Raw genomic sequence first — 15394 nt, 5'->3', positions numbered from 1 at the left:
GTCACATTCATAGTTTTCGCGGTCGCTGAGATAAATGGCGATACTGTCATTAGCGATTATTTTCTAATTCAGCCACCATTGTATGCGGGCCGGGAGTCACCGGGGGTGAATTGCGAGACATGCAAAATTATGGAAAATGACCGGTCAAATCCATAGTTTTCACTGTCGCTGAGATGAATGGTGATACTACCACAGGCGTTGACTTTCAAATACAGCCGCCATCGGCTGCGGGCCAGAGGCGTTGTTTTTTCAAATTTGGAACCAGAGGATCATAGGGGCTTTTGCCGGGATATGTAAAAGTAGTAGAAAATGGCAGATGTTAGTGTTACATTCATAGTTTTCGCGGTATCGGCTGGAGGCCAGAGGGGATTTTTTCACAATTGGAACCAATGGGGTCTCAGGGGGCGTTTCCCGGTACATGTAAAAGTAGTAGAAAATGACCAATATTTGTGTCGAATCCATATTTATCGGGATTTCTCAGATGTATAGTGACATCCCCGATAGGGTTTACGTTCAAATTCAGCCCCCATCGGCCTTCCCAATGAAAACACATGTACGTTGTTGGGTATATATTCACACAAAATATATCCAATTTTAGAAATGTTTCTTAATTGTTCTTCCGTTGTTCAGTTTGTTTACATTGATACTTTATCTGATCAGTGCGAAGAACGGGCATAACAGCTAGTACGAAATGGTAAAGTGTTTCTCATGGACCAAATTACAATGAATTCAATTACATAGATAATTATTATAATTATCATTGAAAATTATTACCTTGTTGAATTATAGATACTTTTCAGTGGAAAAAGGATTAAAATTTGAAATCCAAAATCAAGGTAAAGGAGACCAATGTAAATGAAAAAAGTGTAAAATTTTTCATATAATTTAGCGTACCGAAACTTAAAATTTCAATGTAATTAAGCTTACTGTACAAATTGTATATCTCTTTTTCCCACAATTTAATTTCCTTGTGCTCTGAACCCTAAAAACAAGCTTCAGCAATTATTATAATAGAAAGCAGTGGATATATAATGCGAAGCACTGTATTTTGTTTCTCAATTTGTTTCTCAACTAACATCGATCGTTTTCGATTATTTTTTACAAATCAACCTACTACCAATTTCCCATATGTAGAAAGTCCTTCCTTCCATAAAACAGATTTAAAAAGTGCAAGGACACGTTCTGTTTTAGCTCCATAAATTGATGTCGAGTTTCGTGTCGGGCCGAGTTTGACAAATAGCTCCCTCGTTCAGCTCGTTTTAACTCGTTTTGAGATCATGATCTGATTATACTGGAAAGAGCAACCATGAAAAATGTAAACAGTAATGTGGAATACTTTTAGTGGTGCTCATGACAGGGTTGCATTTTGTCTCGTACTTTTAGTGCATCTCGAGGGGTCCTTTTAGTGCATCTCGTCTCGTCTCGATAGCGAAACGACTATAGATTTTTATAACGAGACAGCGTCAAATGCCGTGAGCACCGGCGTCATTAACTTGTTCCGCAACCAACGAATTTCGGGATGTTTTTTTGCATAGTTTTGTGCCATTTTGTACGCCTATTCTCACTTTTTGTGCGTCACCGCAAGTGGATCAAAGTGAGCCTACAAATATGTCGAAACAAGTTTTTTTTTTTATTTTCTGCGGAAATACGGTTTTAGGGGGAAAACGCAACCACCCAAAATTTTGGAAGTTGAGGCCCGAAAGGCCAGAGGAAGTAATCCGAAGTGAATGAAATTTTGCACAGATATTGTAGACATAAAATGAGGGAATACGAGTTTCTTATTTTCCTGAAGAAGAAAAAACGCATAGGTGGGACCCAGACCCTCCAAAACTTAGATCGTGAAGTATCAAAAGTGCTAATAACAGTATGTCAGAGTACTTGAAGGACATGAAGAGTTTGAGCGATATATTTTGTAGGGACAATACGCAAAAAATAAACGAATATGTTTTTTATTTTGTGCGGAAAAGCAATTTTAGGGGGCAAAAGCCCCCTCCAAAAATTTTTTAAATTTGGGGCCCAAAAGGCAAGAAGAAGTGAACAGAAGTGAATGAAATTGTGCACAGATATTGTAGACGTAAAATGAGACAATTAGGTTTCGTATTTTCCTATTAAAAACCGTTGATTACGAAATATCAAAAGTGCAAATAAGCATACGTCAGAAGTTCGTAAAGAATATGGAGAATAGCAACGAAGCTTCGTATAGGGACAATTTGCAAATCAATAAGTTAAACGTGTTTTAATATTTGCGGAGAAACAAGGTTGGGGCCTATTCCCCATCTGAAAAAAGTAAATATTACCGTAATAGCGCAGGAAGGAGTGGACTGAAGCAAGTGAAATTGTGTGTAGATATTATATAGTCCCTATGTAAAATAGGACATTTCGTGTTTTTCAAGTGCCTCTATCCGTTTTGCTTCAAATTTGGCTGATCAACAGCAAACTGAACATAAATCAATACGTGTTCTTGTTTATGCGCAAAAATTTTGTAAGCGTTAAGGCTGCTTCCTGAAATACTATAAAATACGCTATAGTGTTTTTGCTTGTACTCGATCTGCCAAATTGAAAAAATTGGATGGAGACAAGACACTTGTGAAACACGAAAGCCATATATTACATATCCAATATCTACATACAATTTTGTTCGCTTTGGTCCATTCCTCTCGCTACTAAACGCCATGGTCCATTCAACAGTTTTTTATTCTTTCAAGAAAACACGAAACACGTATTCTCTCGTCTCACCTCTATAATATTTGTGCACATTTCATTCACTTCGGTCCACTTCTTCTTGCCTTTTGGGTCAAATTCCAAAATTTTGGACGGGGGCTCTTGCCCACAAAAAACATTTTCTCCCGAAAATTAAAAAAAAGAATTCGTTTATTTTTATACTATTATTTATAGACAAAGTTTCGTTGCAATTTTTCATGTCCTCTAGACACATCTGACATACTCTTACTAGCACTTTTGATATTTCGTGATCAAAGGTTTGGAGTGGTCCGTGTCCCACCCAACCTTTTTTTCAGGGAAATACGAACCCTGTATTCCGTCATTTTATGTTTACAATATCTGTGCAAAATTTCATTCACTTCGGTTCACATCTTCTTACCTTTCGGGCGCGAACTTTGAAAATTTTGTGTGGGTTCTATTGCTCCCTAAAACCGTTTTTCCGTAGAAAATAGAAAAAAAGTATTCCTTTATTTTTTGCGTATTGTCCGTACACTAAGATATGTCGCAATTCTTCGTGTCCTTTACACACATCTGACACATTGTTACTAGCACTTTTGATATTTCATGACGAAAAGTTTGGAAGGGTCCGTGTCCTACCCAGCCGTTTTTTTTTTCAGGAAAATACGAAACCCGCATTCCCTCATTTTACATCTACAATATCTGTGCACAATTTCATTCACTTAGGTTCACTTCTTCTTGCCTTTCGATCAACAACATTCAAAATTTTGGGTGGGGGCTTTTGCCCCCTAAAACCCTTTTTCTGCAGAGCATAAAAAAACCATATTCGTTTATTTTTTCGTATTGTCCATACACAAAGTTATATTGCAATTCTTGATGTCATTTACATACATCTCACATACTGTTACTAGCACTTTTGATATTTCATGATCAAAGGTTTGGAGGGGTCCGTGCCTCACCCAGCCGTTTTTTCCAGAAAATTACGAAACAGGTATTCCCTCATTTTACGTCTAAAATATCTGTGCAAAATTTCATACCCATCGGTTCATTTCTTTTTGCCTCTCGGGCGTTAAGTTTCAAAATTTTGGGTGGGAGGTTTTGCCACCTAAAACCGTTTTTCCGCAGAAAATTTTAAAAAACGTATTTGTTAATTTTTGTGTATTGTGCATACGTAAAGTTTTGTTGCAATTCTTCATGTCCTTTACATACACCTGACATACTGTTACTAGCAATTTTGATATTTCGTGATCAAATATTTGGAGGGGTCCGTGCCCCTCGAACCGTTTTTTTTAAGAAAATACGAAACCGTATTTCCTCATTTTACGTCTGCAATATCTGTGCAGAATTTCATTTACTTCGGTTCAGTTGTTCTTGCCTTTCGGGTGTCAACTTTATAAATTTTGGGTGGTGCTTTTATATTGAACGTTTACATTATGTAACTTTTTCTTTTTTATGAGATTCTTGTTTGGGGGGAGTAGAGAAATGCTTTCCTCTGGTATCTCTTTCTTGCCATTCATCTTGTTTGAACTGCTTAAGTAAGATAATTTTGTAACTTTTGATGTCATTTAATTCCGTCACGATAATAAAATTGTCATTCTTAACAATTTGTTTTATTCTTTTATTTGCAGGTGCCACACTGATATATTTGTTACAAAATTGAGGTTTGGTCCAACGCCTTTCGAATTCACAACCAACCAAAGCGCCGAGCTTTTTGGGTTGCCTGCTATTGCAGGAAAAGGAGAATAGCAGGTGGTAATGCACTTTTGGAGTCGTGTATGCAGGTATCTATAACCCCTCTATTAGAGGGCCGTTCCTTAACTCATAGGGCTAAATTTGAAAGTAAACGTGCACTTGAGTTTACCATTGAGCTCAGCGTCCCCGAAAACTATGGATTTGACAGTAATATCGGTCATTTTGGATTCTTTTTCTTTTTACATATCTCAGTATTCTCACCCGCTTGGTGAGCCCCATCCTAGGCGGCAGCCGATGAGGCGAATGCGATCGAAGTTACAACACAGATCTCAGCGACATTCTTCGTCTTGGTCTGAGGTCTGGACCAAAGTATCCGTGACCAAATTTTGGTAACACTAGGTCCACTCGTCTGGTCCCTAGACCTCGCACAGGCAGACAGACAAACAGACAGACATACTCTTTATTTTATGTATATTAAATAAGTAAAGAGGCACGGTTGTTCAATGTCAGAGAATTCATCGTTGGTGCATGAGGTCCCAGCAACAAATACTGTGTGCGGAAGCTTTCTCTCTAAGTTCTTCTGAAAGGAAGTCAATAATTTAAAAAAAAAATATATTCTAAAAAGGAGACGTTGAAATAAAATCACTTTCATCATTCTATTGTATGATGCAACAGACAAACTTATCTTAATGAGTACCTGTACTTTAGTTCACATAAAACATCTGCATGTTTAGAGTCGCAATCCTTTTCTCGTGCTCGCCCGAAAGTCGCAGATAGTCTATGGCGACATTCGGTCCTCACATGCACTCAATATATGAGGTGAAGCATACTTCTAGCGAACCCCAGACAGCTTGTAATACATGGTTCTTTTTTCTTTTCTTTTTTATGAGCCTATTTAATTTTTTTTAAATGCCATTCTTCAAAAGAGTTTATATGCTTTTATGATTGCTTGAGTAAACAAGTAAGGGTCCAAATGATTGCTCGGTTTTATCTGAAGGTTCAACAATGATTTCTATCTTTTTGGATTACAAAGGGGAGGGGGTGTTTCAAAGGGGAAAACATTATAAAGAAAAAGAGTTGAAAGTTCATTTGCAACACAATGGCATTGTGATTTGGTTTTTGTATTATATGCGTTGTTTTTTCATCGCGCTGCCGATGTTGTAAAGAAAATATCGCAGAAAGCATTCAGAGGTTGAGATAATTACTTAATAAAAGTGTTACCAACTCAGGTACTTTTGTCCAAATTTCAGAAAGTAAATATAATTTTATTTCAGTGTAAAAACAATAGTAAGTTCTACTCGAGTCAATCTTTCTTGTGTAATATAAAGTGCATTATTGGTACTCAGAAAACAAATAGCCACGTCATTGCTGTTCTTAATATTTGAAAGAAGGGGAAGGGATGTTTAAAAAATATAATTCTTTTCTTCTAAAAATTTAAAATTATCAACAACCATAGAGACAAGAAAAGAGACTAAGAACCTGAACTTTTACCTTTTAGATCAAATGATAGTAAACGCTTCTGTTTTATTGACAACTGTGATAAACCAAGAAAACTTGATAATTTGATCGACAAACTAGTTGGAGAAGGCAGAGGCCCCCAACCCTCCACACCTTTCTAGTTAATGACTCAAGTTAATGACATTATTGCCGTAAGGAATTACTCTTGCATTTCGATCGTTTATTATGGTAACACAGCAGAAAGAAAAAAAAAAAACTTTGGGCCTCGTTCCATAGCTGTTTGTATCAACGCAAGTAAAATTTTCGATTCAGTTTGCGATAATCAGCATATTTTATATTATTGCTTATTGTATTTCTTATGTTGCGTTCGAATCCGCATAATTTATGAATACCTTTATGGAATGAGGTCCATTGTTCTTTATATGTATACTCTATTGTACAAAGCGACGAATGTTATATTTAGAATTTGTGTTTTATGCATCTTTCCATTTAAGACATCACCTGGTTATTTTTGAGTAATCTGTGTTTGAGTGTGCTGGAAGAGATAAGTGAGGAATGGCAAGTTTGTTTTCTAGAAGGTGAGAAAATAAAATTATTTGGCACATTTGGAAGTTGAGCACGTAAATGGGAAGAAAGTGTTACAACTTGTTCATCAAACGTGAACTATTTTTGTAAATCATTCTTTAAATGTGTTATTACTTCTGCTAAAAGTGTAATAGATGGCGGCAGGTTATCAATTTATCTCAGTTGTCAACATTGTGGGAGTGGTTTAGTGTACTCAGTAAATGAGTTTTTCGATACAGTAAAAAACATAATGATAAAAGTAATAGCAGCTGATGCAGTTGGTGCTATCGTAGTGAAGTTAGGAGATAAATTTGCTTCGAGCGTGTAGTAGTAAATGATAACGTTCCTTCATTAGTACAAGGATTATGATCTTTGTTAAGAGAGGTTTTCATTACCTCACGTACGTAATTAGCGGAATATGCCCTGCTATGCAGCAGAGTAATGTAGAATGCTTCTCCAAGTGATTGTAAATGAGATACTATATTTTGACAATTAGATTTTAAGATCTAGAATGAATTTGTTTTGCAAAATATTCCTGAACTCCGAAAGTTTGGAAACTGCATCAAGTATGGAACATCCACTGTTTTACGTAAGCCGGCGTTATACCAATCCTTTTCGAATTTAATGGTTTCTATAAACTCAGTAATGGCTAATGTTTAGCAGAAGGGGTCCAGCAATTGTTTTTTAAAAAAGTTACAATTTCGGTCATTTCTGTTCACATTACGTTAGGTTAGGTGACTTTGGGTTAGTTTAATTTAGGTTAGGTTAGTTTATGTTAGTGTAGGGGTCCAGCATAACTTTCCAAAAAATGGTAGAATTTCGCTTATTTCTGCTTATATTAGGTTAGGTTAGTTTTGGTTACGCTATGTTACGTTTAACTACTTGCATCGTCCATGTCTCCTGTAAAGTTTGTGCTTTTTACCTGCTTCTGGACCCCTTCTGCTAAACATAAACCTTCAGTAATTATGTGAACGATGACCCGCTCCGACTTGGATATCCGGTAAGATGAATGGTATCTGGTTCGTACCCGGATGTTTTCGTTGTGGGTCCAGCGTGGAAGATTACTGGAGAACCCAGACTTGATGTAAAGTCTGTCCGCTTTCCTCATGTACAGTTTCAGAATCTCAAAGGCTCTGTCCCTTTCCCACCGAAACCACAAAACAGCAGTCAAATAACACCAACAGACAACGCTCCCGCTGGCAAAACCCATTCGTCAATGTGTTCTACGATGTTGCCGTATGTCTTTCCAAATTGTCAGGCAGGGTGTACTGCATCTGATGGTCAGTGGCTATTTTCCTTCCCTCCTTTTTTTTTTTTTTTTTTTTTTGTCAATATTTTTAATCCGTTTCAAAACACACTTTTTTTCTTTCTTGGATTCGCGTCAAAAATCTTCCCTAGGCAATCCTCGGTTATAACGATGTATATATATATAACTTTACTGCAAGTAAGACACCCTTTAGATAAAAACGTTGCACCCCGTTTTATACATAGAAGAAACAATTTTGAAAACTCATTTGACCTAACTTCGAGGGAAAAAAGGGTCCTCTATTAAACTTGCTAACTTTTCACGGCTCATAAAATTAAGATCTTTCTTTTCTTCCTTTTTTTCACTTTTAGATTTTTTTTTTAAATTGCTTACTAAAAAGATGAATGAATAGAAAAACACGACCGTAACATATTTACACATTCCCAGGCATAGCCGGAAGAAACTTTTATCTGCCAATATCCGAAGTAAATTTTGGGCTAGTCGTTCAGTTTTAGTAAAGCGTAGTGCGAGATCAGACTGCTAATTTTTATCAAGGTTTTTAAAACTATCGCTGATTTTCTTCGATCAAACTTTCCTGTGATCTTCAGCATGTGGAGGCCGTGGGAACAGAGCCAAGATTCCAATGGCGACAATAATGCTGAAGATGGTGCTGTTTTGAATAACGTTGATGTCGATGTAACTGATGACTGTGATTCGAATCGTAGCGCTTGTGTTGGTTCTAATTCTAGTGACAGTGAAGACGACGGTAGTGTTAACAGCCTCGAAATCAATCCGGGACCAAGTCGTGCCGAAGATACTCCGAGGAAAGTGAAAAAGCAAACAGGAACTCTTTGCAAACAGTCGCAAAAACTTGTGTGCAATACTTTCAATTATGTCACAAAAAATAAATTAGGGAGGGGAGCAATCACTGAAACCGCAAAAATTCTAGACCTTCATCGACATACAGTTCGAACAATAGTGCATCGAGGTCCCAAAACTCCACAGAAATCGAGTAATAAAAGAAGAAAACTGTCAAAAATCGACAATTTCATTTGTGACATGGTTAGGCGCAAAATTTATTATTTTTACAGTGAAGGTAGAAGTCCCACTTTGAATGAAATTTTATCCGAACTTAGACTTAACTAATGTTACTCACGAAACACATAAAATTTCTCGTGTCGTCTCGATTCTACTCTCGAATACGAAACATGAATTGTCAAGTTTATTTATCTTGTCACGAATTTAAAAAGATGCATCCCGTAGCGTGGGCAACATTAATGCAATGTGTACATCATAACAATAAATTACGCTTAATTAACCATCTGGAGGGACGTAGAATTAAAGCATTTATTATTACTATTATTATTATTATTATTATTATTATTATTATTATTATTATTATTATTATTATTATTATATCTATAAGTGCTATACAAAAGTATGAATTGGTGTGCAAATTTAAATGTTTCGCAGCTTGTTACGCAAAAAGCCAAATCTATAAAACGCTTTTCTATACATATTAGAAGTTCTGCAACCGCCTGTTCTTTTAAAAGAATTCTAGAAAGAACACGAAAAGTAAAATGTGGCAACAAGTGAACTGTCACCCTCAATGACTTCCCTTTGACCAGCCATAAATAAGCCCCCATACTGAGTCTGGTGACATCTTCCACCACCTACTGTGTGTCGGCATCGGACAGAAACTGTATAAGAGGATAGCGGACACACTATACCCTCCGTAAGTGCGCCTCTGACACAAGCGAAAGATAAGTGTATTGCTTGAAAGAGGTACGGGCTTTCGAAGGTGAAGCCTCATGGATTCAACTGTGAATGGCGTTACGAGATAGCGGATAGCATCGAGCTGTGCCAGCTACGAAATGTGTGACAGGAAGTCCACTTCCAATATCGGTATGGGTCATTCTCTTTTAAATGTAAAAATTGTGATCTAAGATATTGGCATTTCTGCTATATCGCTATACCCCACGAAAATCGAGAAAAGTACCAAAATTTACTAACTTAGGTTAGATTAGATTATATCAGTTTGTTTCGACACTTATGACAGACTTTCGCCTGCTTAGTAGACCCTTTCTTTCACACAATTTCAACAACTGACGCTCGTTATTTTGTATAATATCTTACAACTTTGACATATACGCGCCGTTTCCACCCTGCCTTTCCCGTCACTAAATCATAGCAGGTGTACCTCCGCCAAATAGGTCTTTCCACCTTCACATATAGGGCAAGGTTCTAGAACACAGGTCCCCCCTTCCCATTTAGCTGTAATAAAGACCGAAAACAACGTGCCCTGCGGGGCTCTAACCCGCCTTCACTCGCTGACGCTCACTCGGCAATACTATTTGAATTAAATATTAAACTTTGGCACAGAAAGGAACCAACCTAGATACTGACCTATATGGGGGACTTGTGTTCTAGAACCTTTCCCACAGATAGTGCCGCTTATATCAGGAACAACCACCTTCTTAACTTCAACTATTCCCCTCACCTGACTTTCAGACACTCTTCCTCATTAACTAAAATAAATTCTTCAATTCACCCGGTAAATTTCCTAAAATTGGTTCGGTGATACATCAATTAACCCAAATCTCCCTAAGTAAAGACATTTGGATTCTGTCTTTTTTTTTGGGGGGGGGGGAGGCGTAAAGTTACAAAATCTACGGAAGAAACAGCCTATGTTACTTGATTTCACAATAGGATTGTGTAAGTAACCAAAATATATCGGAATCTTACCTCTCACATATATAATAAGGTAGAAATACAAAATGCAAAGTGTGCCACGTAGTACTTCGTAAGGTAATCATGATGAAGTGTTATTTGAAGCAGAGTAGAAAGTGATCATGAAGGTGTTGCAAAACTGTCACGCAATGTGTGTGTTTTAACGTCATATGAAGTGTTTCTGCTATCCTCGTTTATGCGTATACCTACCGTCACTGATGCACCTGCTCCGTACGAACGCAACCTCGCGCGGGCCTCACTCGGTTAGATGGCATTCGTACTTTTTAGTGGCCGCGTAGCGCAAGTTGATTGGCGTTTTTAAATTTATTTATGTCTTATACTCAGCACTGCTAAAGTCTGTCTGCACCCTATAATGTACCTCCTCCCTTAAAGCACTTTTTCAGGTAATAAGAATGCATTTTGTCCTAAAAGAACACTTCGTGAATGTAAGTGTGTCCTCCGAAAATAGCGTACTACAGACATTTTTCCTCTTAATGTTTCAAGTTGAGACTTATAGTTACTTTTACGTAATCTTTGATTGCGTATACAAGGATATACGATGTATGCAAAGTGATGAAAGATTGTCACTATTTGGTGAAAAAATGAAAGAGTTATGCATATTTGTGAATAGGGAATGTAAATAGAAGGTAAGTTTTATAACACTTTAATTTGGTTTGTAAATCATTCGTGGAAACTGTTGTTACTTCTGGTAGATGTGTTCATGTTATCAATTTACCTCAGTGCAGAAAATTTCGGAACTAATTTAACCTATTGAGTACTGTGTTATTTTGATACCGTAAGAAGCATAGACTAAATATTAAAATAATGAACAAATTAATCGTGCAGTTAATGTCTGATTGATGTGTGAGATATTTGTTTCCAGCAAGTATTATCAAGCGGTACCATTATTACATTAATGCTAGTGTTATCAACGTAATAAGATGATTTCTTTAGCTAACGTGCCAGCAAGGAATGCTCGTTCTGGCACCACTGTACATCGAGTAAATCAAAATCATCCGCCAGGAAATTGGAAGATATAAGTAATCTGTTCTTGGGGCTAACAGAGATACATAAGTTTAAGAATAACAAGTTTGCGTTCTGGAAGGTTAAAAAAAAAAAATCTTAGGAATATTTGATGAGAGAGAAATTTACAGCAGTCAGCAAATAATATATATATGTATACAGGGTGTAACTTAATGTAACAAACGTCGAGAGGCGATTCCTGACATCGAGATAAGCAAAAAAAAGTAGTCCTATGACCATATAACATATTGGAGGAGTTACTGAGGACCGAAATCGAGGGAACAGTAAGTTCGAAGTGGCGTGCGGAGGGAGTCTGCCATGGACTACAATACATGCATGACCATGCCGCATCATGGATTGGCGAACCCGTTCGAACATACCTGGGTCATGACGAACATTTGCACTGGCGTTATGGATACGTTGTTCCAAGTCGTTGATAGGAGTAAACTATACCATACTTTCAATGTGTGTCCGCAGATAAAAGTCCAATGGATTCAGGTCCGGAGACCGGACAGGCCAATGCACTGGATCGCAACGTGCGATACAGCGTCTTGGAAAGTTGTTGTTGTACATTCACACTGAAGTGCGCGAAAGCCCTATCATGCATGTACCACATGTTGCGGTGAATCGCTATGGGGACATTTACCATAATTCGGGCAGTATATCTTGCAGGGAGGTCAAATACTGTGATCGTGGTTGTAAATCCTCTACTATCAGTCCTTGTACCCTTTGCATCTGGTACGGATACAAAGTATTTTCATGTAACGCACGCCACACAGTTATGTGACTAACATGCATTTCACGGCTAAGTTCCTTCGTTCTCGTGTCTGGCTCATTGCCCATAGCTTCTAACACATGTTCGTCCATAACAGATGTTCATATACGACAGGGTCGACCAGCATCCACATGCGCAGATAGTACGATCCATGTTTCACACACTCGCCGACAAAATGCTGAAGCATCCTGTACGATGGAGTCTGTTGGGGAAACGCTCCACATAGAGTCGTTCTGCTTCACGCCCAATGCCATCTACACGACCGTACATGAATAGCATGTCGGCTTCTCTGCGGTTTGAGTAACTCACCATGTTTTAATCGAGCACTGCTACGTGTCCTAGTCAACACGTGCAGCACATTGACCGCACTCCTCTACTGTAGCGTCTTGAACAAAAGCACCACCCTTGTGTGTGTGAACCGAGCAACTACGTATTGAAGACTAGCGCCACCTCTAGAGTTTCTAGACCGACATCTCTAAGCTTATTGGTTTCCGGTATCTACCACTTCGATCTTACTGTTCCAATGCTTTCGGCCTTCGCTAACTCTGCCATTATGCTGTATGTTTATAGGACCGTTTTTGCTTAGCTCGGTGCCAGGAATCACATCCCGACTTTTGTTACACTAATTTAGTTACACCTATATATATCATATTTTAATCATTCAAGAAAAGTTGCTGCTTATAAAAGTGAAGTAGGCCTAGGTGGTGGCACATTATGAAGGTATCTCAGTTTTCAGCATTGTGGGAATGTTTTAACATATTCAGTGATTAGAGTTTTTGATATCTTCTTATCTTACGTGGTGGGTTAGCAAAATGTGCCTCGCCTTGAACTGAAGTAACGCAGAGTGCTTTGTCAAGAGATTGGAAGATTTAAGGGAAATAGACTTACTGCACTGTGATTATGTGATTTAATGCACCAGCATGAATTTCTGTTCTGGGAAGTGCTCCGCTAATCCAAAAGTTTAGACGTGTTCAGAAGAAATTAGTGTTTAGAAGTGTTCGAAGAAATTCAGAGTTTTATAAACACAGTGCTTATGTGAGCAGTGACCGTTGGCGCTTGAGTGTCGGGTAAAACGGAATGGTTAGATTTACTTGCCAGTCACGAATTGTATAAATAATAAGTCACTCACAATATCGGTAATGTATCGTTCTCTTTTAAATATATCGAGAATTATACTCTAAAATGTCTTCCTAGCAAAGGAAATTTGTCCTGTTGATGTTTCCGGTTTGCATATCTAGTAAATTGTAAGTAGTTTGTGCGTAAAGGCGGAAGAGGATTCGTCGTTTATTTCTAGACGGTGAAACAATGAAAGTGTTCTGCACGTTTGTAAATAGGGAATGTAAATGTTAAGCAAGTTTTATAATTAATTTGACTTATAATCGTGTTTTTTCCTACCGGTGTTGAAATTCTATAAACCTAAACATTCATTTGCATTCACCCCAGCTTTGCCACGGCAGGTCACGATCACGTCCGCACTTATACCTTATTGAAACCGAAGCTGGGCACACAGATCAATAAAACATAAGTACCGTAAAATAAAATGTATAAATGATTAATTTTAGCACAAGTATGAACGAACGAGCATTACTTTATAATATAAATCACAAAACCTGGTTAAACTGTGTAAAAAGTATAATATTACTGGATATAAAATACACAATCAAACGACATAGAAAATTACAAGCAAATAAGTAACTATTATTGGCGTTTTTGATTATTTCAACCTTCCCCTTTTAAATTCTATTTGAGTACGTTCGACGAAGAGGTGGCTGTTAAATGTATTAACGAATTAACGTTTCAATTACTCACAGTTAATCTTCGACCGGTCAACTGGTATCACTCGGGTCCTGAGGTAGAGCCCACTAGACGACAAATCCACAGAAGACCCCTTTGGGCTGAGGCCAGGATAAGCTTGGAGCTTCGTAGGTTAATTTCGGGATCCCAATTCAGTTTTCCGCTAGTAGGAGTGAGTGATCGTCTTAACTGATACTATTAGTTCCTGTTACTCGATGGTTCGAACTCAAAAGTCCATTACGAAAAAAACTGATATCACAGACAAACTTGGAAGTGTTAGCACGTATTATATATGTATATATCACTTCACTTGATATAAAATCACAAAATTAGGTTTTCACTTTAGCTCAACCCTTCCAAGGGGAGCGTTTCCTTATGTTACTCTTGAAAAGTAATGCACCCCACTCGCCTTGGTGGGTGCTCTTCGAGAATGCCAAACAGGCACGCGTACCAAACACACACTGAGCCTTCTAGTTAGCAAAGCAAGGCTTGTATATGGCCAACCGGGAAAATCCCGATTTTCACTCCTAGCGTTGGGACTAGAATTATTGTCCAATAAGCTTTTGGTTATAAAAGTGCGTAGGTGGGAGGTGATTGTCCCGAAAATCAGACTCAATGGAACATTCAGTAAGCACGTTATCATCACGTGAACAATCCTTGTTCCTCGACCATATATGGCCGTAAAAATCGAAGTGAGGCCTACCAACACAAATGTACGGAATACCAAACCGATGAAAAAAGCATCAGGATTATTCCTTTTATATACGAGGGTTGGTTAATAAAGTTGGAAATTAAGTCTGTCTTTCCCAATGTCTCTTTTAAATTCAAAAAATGAGCTTCAGGTCGGTGATAGATTTTGTGTAAATCATTCATGGAAACTTATTACTTCTGTTAAAAGTGTAATAGACTCCGGCAAGTAATCAATTTAAGTCAGTTCTCAATGTTGTGTGGGACTAGCTTACTGAGTGCTTATAAAGCTACTGAGTGCCTTTATATATGTAAAGTAATGAAATTAATTAAATGATGAAAGTAATAAAAGCTCGTGCTGCTGATGTTTCAGAATGAGTTGAAGGAAATGTTTCTGATAAATACTGTTAAATGATAACGGTATTTCGTTAGTACAAGTGTTGTGTATGAGAGTGGTAAAATATGTTTTCATTACTGACATTACCAGATTAGTAAAATATGCCCCGCCAGGCACTACAGTAGACCTTAAAGTAAGAAATTAAAAAAATATAAGTGAATAGCAAGTTCGTGTAATAAAAGACGAAAAAGTATAGTTCTTCGGCATGTTTGAAATAGTTACTTTAAATTAAAGAAATTTATAGCACTCATGTGACAAGAACTTTTTTCTTTTATCATTTAAGAAAGTCATTAGCCTACATTTGGTAAAAGTGAGACAGATTATCAATTTACTTCAGTTACGAAACTAT

The 15394-nt window shown here is 37.5% G+C and overlaps 1 protein-coding gene across 2 annotated transcripts in view; it reads left to right on the top strand.

Moving 5' to 3' along the window:
- Positions 1 to 6294: 6294 nt before the first annotated feature.
- Positions 6295 to 15394, top strand: part of Pak3 (p21 (RAC1) activated kinase 3) — an 85737-nt gene continuing 76637 nt past the window's right edge. Inside the window, exon 1 of one of the 2 annotated variants that reach the window (XM_081762853.1) lies at positions 6295 to 6407. The gene's annotated coding sequence lies outside the window, so the exon portion shown is untranslated. Of the gene's footprint in view, positions 6408 to 6836; positions 6983 to 15394 lie in introns of those variants that run through there. The other variant, XM_081762854.1, reaches the window with a different exon arrangement.

Source organism: Thermobia domestica, chromosome 6 (assembly GCF_964235325.1).
Source record: "Thermobia domestica chromosome 6, izTheDome1.hap1.1, whole genome shotgun sequence".
Taxonomy (NCBI): domain Eukaryota; kingdom Metazoa; phylum Arthropoda; class Insecta; order Zygentoma; family Lepismatidae; genus Thermobia; species Thermobia domestica.
Note: the sequence above shows the minus strand (reverse complement) of the source record. Positions and strands in the feature narration are given on the sequence as shown.